This window comes from Gavialis gangeticus, unplaced genomic scaffold (assembly GCF_001723915.1).
Source record: "Gavialis gangeticus isolate Ggan-Ray unplaced genomic scaffold, GavGan_comp1, whole genome shotgun sequence".
Lineage (NCBI taxonomy): Eukaryota > Metazoa > Chordata > Crocodylia > Gavialidae > Gavialis > Gavialis gangeticus.
Genome location: NW_017728973.1, coordinates 1,583,174 through 1,591,004, shown reverse-complemented (window position 1 = coordinate 1,591,004; position 7,831 = coordinate 1,583,174). Strand labels below are relative to the sequence as shown.

Below are 7,831 nucleotides of genomic sequence, written 5' to 3'. Positions count from 1 at the left end.
AGACCAGGCAACCAATTAGGCAAGGAAGCAATTAGAAAACAGGAAATCTATCCGGAAAGGAAATGCTGGGTGGGGAGCCTGCCTTGATCAAACGGCTGGCGTGACCTCCCATCCAGATGCAAGCTCACTGAGTGCAGGAGCTGCCCCCAACGCCACCACACAGAAACTGAATCTGTAACCCACACCCCCACCCCAACCCCATGAAAGCTGACAGTGAGATAAAAGTGAACTTGGTCTGTTCCTGCTGGGGCAACAGTGCATGCATCTCTCCCCTTTGCCAAAGCCCCCTGGGGGGTCTGGGCACCTGCCACTGAAAATCAATAGCAAATTCCCAAAAGAGTACTTCCTGCAGTGCTAGCTCTGCTCCATTTTGCAGGTGGGGCACCCCTCTCAGCATAGGAGGCTGTGTGAAGGCGGGTTTGGGCTGTTAGATCGCAATTGCTTAGCTCATTTCAGTTTTAGGGCGTAGTGGTTTCCCACTGCTGCAGGAACAACCTCCCCCGTTGCAGCGACGCATGCTGGGAGGGATTGTTCAGTCCCGGACCTGCACCCTGGGTGGCAGCTGCCGGTGCATGGCTGGCGCTGTCCAGACTTGCAGGAGGAAGCAGGCCACCAAGCTCCCACTCCACCTGGCACACTGTCTGCTCCCTCTGCCAAGGGGCAATCCCCAACCCCTGGAGATGTGCGCGCTGCTTGAGGATGTCAGAGCGCTCTGCAGACATTGCAGGCATTTGCATCCAGGTACCGGAAGGAGCTAACCGCATGCTACCAGGCTCCTGCGATGCGAGACTGCAACCGCCAGCTGGCTTCATCAGCCCCACTCGGAGGAAGGAAGAGACAAAGCTAGTGCTTCCAGGCAGCCCATTACAGGGGCGTTTTCCAGCCTGGCCCAGGGCCCTGGGGAAGCTCTGCTAATCTAAGTGCTCTGTGAGGCGTGAGCCTCGAGTGGTTCAGACAGCCCGGGGCTCTGCTGAGCAGCAGCTCCGGCTAAGGTGATAAGTAGGTCAGATCTGGAAGTGCCAGGACACCACTGGCTGTCCCAAGGGGGCATGCAGCCACCACTGCCTGCACCCCTGCCCTGTGAAGAAGAGGAGAGGGGAAGAGAGCCTTGCAGGTCTGGGACTATGGCTTCTGTGCAGGAGCACAGACGGATGTTGCCCAAGCAGTGCACACTTCACACCTGCTGATGTGAGCACTGGCAGGGGAAAAAACAGACCCAGCTTCTCATGGGGGAAGGCTGAAACTGAACTCTCCCCAGCAGGGGGGCTGAGTTTGGCACAGCCACCCAACCGCACAGTTTAGTATCTCCCTGCTGCATCTCTCAAGGGCACAAGGGTCTGTGCCTACAGCAAACCCTGCCTCAAAGTTACTGTACCCCTCACGCCACTCCAGGAGCCAGGCTCTCTTTTCCACAGTGCCTTGACAGCACATGTTACCTGACTCTGCAGCCAGCTCCCTTCCACAGCCCATGTGCTAGCCGGCTCCATCTTAGGGCCTACCAGAGCTCATAAATTGCCAAGTGAAACAAGTCACTCACGAGCATCAGAGAAGGTCATGTTCAGCTGGCCATCAAGCTGGGCAGCCCCCTCCCTTCCTATCACACCAACACCCTGGTCTGAGGGGTGTTTTATGCTTGTGAACGTGTGAGAGAGAAAGAAACTGAAAGCATTTGAGGCATACGTGTGTCAAATGTAGCAGATTTGACACACTGCACAGAGCTGATGGAGGGAGGGAGGGAATAACGAGTCACTCATTATCATGCAGACACCTGGATTATGGCAAGAGATGACCCCACATTGTGAGGCCCATTGCCCACCCTGCCCCAAACTCACTTCATGAGGCAGGAGAGGCCGTTCTGGGTACTGAATTGCTCCCAAGTGAAAGGCGGGGGAACCTGTCGGCAGCAACAACGGAAAGGTTCCCCTCTTGCACGATTTCTGTGGGGGAAGCTCCAGCTTCCCCTGCCACTCCTGATGGACAGTGAGTGGGGTGGGAAGGGAGGGGACCCACAACACCAAGTGCTTTGCCTATCTGTACCCTACCAGCAGCACCCCCAGGAGTAGGAACCCCCTGCACTGCCCCTGCAAAGCCCTCTATCCCTTTCTCCCCTGCTGTGATGCTGATAGAGTGCTTGGCATCAGCTTGCCACACCCCACCCCAGGCTCTCTACATCCCTTGGCCCCTCTAGCCCACTGCCTCCTCTTCTCATCTTCTACATCGATCAAAAGCTGTTTGGAGCCAGGAGTGGCCATTTGTTACGTGTGTGCAACCCCCTGCACCACCACAGGCCCCAGCTCTGAGCCTTCCTACAACAGAGAGCAGCAACAATCCCTTCCCCCCTCATCTCAGAGATACGTCAGCTCATGGCACCAGATGGGCTGGGGCAGGGGGCCTTGCCAGGCAGCACAGCAGCTCATAGTTGCCAGCCTGGCCTAACTGAAGTGCCACGTTCCAAGAGGCAATATGACTCGCAATGGGTCAAAGTAGGGGGACAGGACCCCAGTTTTCCAGCTACCAACCCAGTGCCCTGTCCATTGGGTCATACTGCCTCTGCGTCCCCCTCTGCTTAGGCCTGCAGAGCCAAAAAGAGGTAACAAGCACGCAGCACACAGGAGACAGGGAGCTGGAACAGGAGCAGCCAACTCTAAGAGTACAAGAATCCTCCTCCATCCCAAAGTGAAAAGGCCATGGGAGGCACGGGCCAGGCTGAGAATCACTGCCCCAGGGGGATGGGAGTGGGCAGCTGGGCACAGCCAGGGCTTTTCTAGATCAGTTTATTCCCTGCCAAGAAGATAGAAAGTGACACACATGCTCCCCAGCAGCACCAGCTGCTGCCTCACAGCATGGGGCTGGCGACTGCAAGCCCTCCCGCAGATGCTGCATCAGCATCATGCCCCTGGCACTGCTCCTGAAGCTCACGCGGGAAATCGGGAGTGGGGACAGGGCTGTCATCCCAGGTTAGAGAGGAGGAAAGCAAGGCTCTGGGAAGAGGATGTGTCATGCTGCAGAAACTGGCAGACCTGCATCCCAGCACCCTGCCCTGCTTGTTCCCTGCTCCATGCTCAGAGCTGGGAACAGAACCCAGGAATCCTGATTCCCAGCCCCACCCTGCTCTCAAGACCCTAAACCTTCCCATTTCCAATCTAGGTACTGAAGAAGCACCTGCAGGACAGGCATAGAGTGGAGCCATATTTCTCCATCTTGGAACACCATTCCCTTGAGGCAGAGCCCTGCATAAGGTCAAGGCTTCATTTCAGCCACCAGCAAGGAGTAAATCTTTTCCACTGCTCCTTCCACTAGCCCCAGACGAGGCCAGTGCCATGCTCTGTGCTGCTGCATGGGGCACACTTCACCGGGGTCTCAGGATTCCAGTGCTTGGGAGACCCAATTGCCCAGCTGGGCAGCCAGCCTCTGCTCTTCCCCCCATAGCTGGCCCATCTGCCTGTACAAATTAATTCCTCCCTGGCCCTGCTGGAAACCCCGCTCTCTTTGTAGAATAACTCAGCTCCAGTTCATGCTTCCGCTTAACCCCCAACCATCTGCTGGCCCCACTCTGCCCAGGGGCCTCTGACAGACCAAGGTTAATACTAACCTTGCCCATGCCCCACTTCACCAGCCTCCCTAGACCCAGGACCCCAGAAGCACAGCAGTAACTGCTGACAATTCTGTCATGTGGAGACTTAGCAGCAGAGGCATCACATGTGGGTGAGGGGGTCCCACAAGGGATGCATGTCCACCTCCCCATCTCTAAAAGTGCTGCTTAATAATTTATGGCAGCACGTCAGAGCACACTTAGCACTAGTGGCTGAGGCCCCGTGTCCGGACTGCATCAGGTCTCTGCGGAGGGGGGAGGGGATTGGGTAGGAGTGAGGATGCCTGTGTATTAATGACGTCTATCTAATATCCGTCCCCTAATGAAGGGACCTGTTAATGGCAATGTCCCTTCCCCCAGCAGGGCACAGTTGAATCCAGAGGTTTTAAATGAAGCCACATAACCACCAGAGTGCCGAATAGGTCGCAGGTTTGAGTCTAACAGCCCAGGCCTCTGAACATGCCCTGCTGATTGTAAGCTAAGGCAGTTCACTACCAGCAAAGGGACAGGAACACCTGAGCCTTCCCTGTGGGGCCTAAGGCCCCACCACAGGGGAAGGCCCCATCATCATTCAGGGACAGAGGACAAATCACCCCTAAGCAAAGGTGACGTGACAAACACAGTCCCCCACATGGCAGGGGCCCTGCAGCCCCATTCCCCAGCGCAGCCAGCTTGTCTGGCCTCAGACCCAGACAAGGGCCAGGATGAATCCCTATCTGCCTCTAATCCAGTCCTACCAGGACCAGCAGAGGACCAGCAGAGGTTCCAGGCTAGACCAAGGGAACCCAGTGAAAATGGATGCTAGATCTACTTAGGAGCAAAATGTGTTGGCTCTCAGAATCTTCTCAGCATCAGCTAATGCACCTCGTCTGCTCACTAAGCCAGCAGCACTCAGTCCTGTGTAGATGGAGGAGCTGCGCACTGCCTTGCCTGCCCCACACCCACCCCAGCCTCCTGCGTAGAAAGGAGCCTGGTGGCTTGGCAATAACATGAGCCTGGGCTCAATTACAGCCCCCCAGGATAGCCCCACCTCCCAGAAACAGGCTCACTGAGCTGCACTCTGCACTTTCCACCAGCTCCCACCCTGCCACCAGCCTCTGAAACCAAGCCAGTTCCAGCATGGCCAGTCTCCTGTCAGCTCGGCACGGAAATGACATCTAGCCAGCACAGGGCCTGCAAAGTGACCCTGCTCCCAGCCCAGAGAGGGTCCTGATTTGCACAGCACATGGAGCAGAGACAGGGGCTATTGGAAGCATCCATTCCATTTGACAGCCAGCTCAGGCACTGGCATGATATGTTTCCCATTACAGGTGGGTCTAAGCCAGAGGCTGCTCCATCCGGCTGAGCACCTGCTCCTGCAGAAAAGGCTGGAATGCAGGAGTCAGACCCGGTTCCTTTCTCACCCAGTAAGTCTCTGCTGGCCAGGGGGTGAGGGTGAAATAGAGGCAGCATCGCTTCATGGGACATGAGGTAGAGTGGAAGTGAGGGGCTGCAATCTGCTCAGAGCTGCCCTGTCCCAAACACATGTCCTCTGCCAGCCCTGAGACACTAGGGACGCAGCAAGAGAGGGTCTTTCAAAAGAGATAAGCTGCTTAAGAGATGCCTCAGAGCACAGATGTCTGCCAGGACAAGTCTCCCTCACAGAAGAGCAGGGAGGCAGCACTCACCTACGTCTGTCCCCTACCCATGTGCCCCTTCTGCAGCTGGCATGTGCCCCCTTGCCCCAGGGACAAGCAGGAAAGGAACTGTAGGAAAGCTGTCCACAGAGGATAGGCACAAACAAGGTGGGGTTTGTTGGCTGGCGCCTGCTGCATTCACACAGGATCTGATGCCTGCTCCCAGCCCTAGAAGAGGAGGAGGAAGCAGAAACAAGGGGTATGTAAGATATGGCAGAGCCCACCAGCAGGCATCTGAGTTCCTGTGTGCCCTGCCCTAGAATACAAATGGGAGGGCACTGAAGAGCAGTAGAGGTGAAACAAACTCAGCGCATAAGTAACTCCTGAATCTCACAGCTGCAGGGTGCAGCCAACTGAGGCAGACCGCTCAAGGACCTGATTTCTTGTGGGGACCTAGCACCTCAGAGAAAGCCACGCCCTGCAGGATTCAGAAGATGTGTTCAAAGCTGAAGAGTTAAGGCCAGATGGGGACCAGTATGATCATCTTAATTGGATTTCCAGGGAGGTACGGTACCTCCCCCAGTGAGCCCAGTCTCCTGACGATACAGCCTGAGCATAGACAAGAACAGCTCCTACCACCAAGCTCTGCAGGGATGAGGCAGCATGTCCCATCTCTCTGCACCCAGGCCTGGATGCAGTTCCTAGCTGGAGATGAAACATCCCTGCTTTAAGGCAGCTTCCCATGCTCAGAGCACAGAGTGACTGATGGCCTTTCCACGGAGCAGTCCTAGAAACATCACATGGCATTATTGCTTTTTGAAGTATTTGTCCCAGACTGTGCTGGTTGCTGGAGAAAGGAGTCAAGTGAGCAGGGATTGTTCTAGGAACAGGAGAACCCTGCTACGTCCCCATGGAATGAGCCATTCAGCTCAGCCAGTGCAGCAAGTGAGGACAGCGTTTGAATGCTAGTGGCTGCATCGGGCTGTGAGCAGCACTGGGAAATCTCTTCTGATGCAGGCTGCCCAGGGAGGCAGGGAGACCCCAGGCATGCATGACAGCTCACACGCTTGGCGTTTTCAGGGCATACACAGGCACGCGCACGCTGAGAGCTCGCACCAGCTTCTCAGAGGCGATCTGAGTTACACAATGAGGCTTGATGAGTTGCCTGGAAAGCGGGGAAACGGCACGGGAATAACAGCACTTATAATTATCCTGTGACACATGTTAGGAAGATGGCTAATTCTCTCTTTCCAAAGACAACAAGGTGCCTGAGAAAGGAGCCTGCGGAAGGGGGCTGCAGCCTGGGAAGCAGCCCACACGCACCAGGTATTAATAGTACAGGAGCTATTTTGTCTTAAAATAGGCTGCTAGAAGTGGGGAGGCGGGTCTTGGGCAAAGGCGACCTACTGTATAGGCAAGTGATGGTGACGCAAGCACAATTAGGGGAACATATTTAGACTTGAACGCGCAATGCTCCTGGTTTCCCCATTGCCTCCCCAGAGTGGGAACAACCCAGAGTCCATCTCTCACTAGCAGCCCCTTCACATCCTCCCTCCACCGCCCATATCTCTGGGCAAGAAGACTCTTATTGGAAAGTTCAAGAGTGCTGGTCATGCAGGGATCCAAGCAAACAGTTCCTCCTTGCACCCAAAAGGAAGAAGAAAGGACAAAGACATTCGCATGTTAGGATGATGCCCTCACAATGCATGCAAACACACCAGGGTCCTTCTGAACAGACATGACACCAAATGCAGAAGCTGCAGCCTTTCTGTGTATTAATAACATCAGTGATCTGCAGGTAACCTATAGAGCCAGGCCCTGCCCCACAGAGCTTATAACACTGGTATGGTGACACTCAGGCAACCTAAACCTTGCTGCATAACTGCAACCAACCCCAACTCTGAGGAACACAGAGAGCCACCAGTCCCCAGTCCTGCTTTGTCCCCCTAGAGGGAAAGGCCACCCCGGCATCCCATCCCCGTGCCCTCCGCCACATGTCAGACCCCCTGCAACAGCTGAGAATGCAGGCCTGGGAGGGAACGTCTGGGTCACCAAGTCCAGTCCCCTGCCACCTCAGGCAGACATGTGACAGACCTTTAGTCCAAAGGGGTCCATAAATCTAGCCCCTCGTGCAGACCAAAGCTGCAAGACACCCCCAGCAGCAAGCTAGGATCTTCAGCACTGAAAACGAAAGACCTTAGAAACTCCTTTGCCAACCAGAGTCCAGGCTACAGCCAACAGCCCAAGCTACAACAGATGCTACAACTGAGCCTCAGGGCTCCCTGAATCTCTTCCCAAAGGTGCAAGTGAGCCACCTGGCACTGGGAAACAGGATATAAATAAGCTGCTGGCACCAGAGAGCCCTGCTGGGGATGCAGCAGGCAGGGACTGTGCTGAGCCAGTCCCACAGGAGTAGCCAGCAGGGCAGATGGAAAGGCTTGCCCCCCTCATGTGCTTGTAGCCAGAACCTGTGCTGCAGGGGGTCCATCCTGAGTCACTAGGGGGCCGTCCCTGCACACTAACAATGCTGAGGGCAGTGAAGCCAGCCTTTGCCCCTCTGAGGAAAGCTTTCTGTCCCTCTCCCCCCGCCACTCCAGCTTTCTATCCACTCCAGGGAAGCCCA

General features: G+C 55.7%; 1 protein-coding gene across 1 annotated transcript in view; it reads right to left on the bottom strand.

Annotated features, from left to right (window-relative positions):
* Nucleotides 1–7,831, bottom strand: part of LOC109289759 (inactive phospholipase C-like protein 2) — a 40,632-nt gene that overhangs the window by 31,750 nt on the left and 1,051 nt on the right. The gene's annotated exons all lie outside the window — the stretch shown is intronic.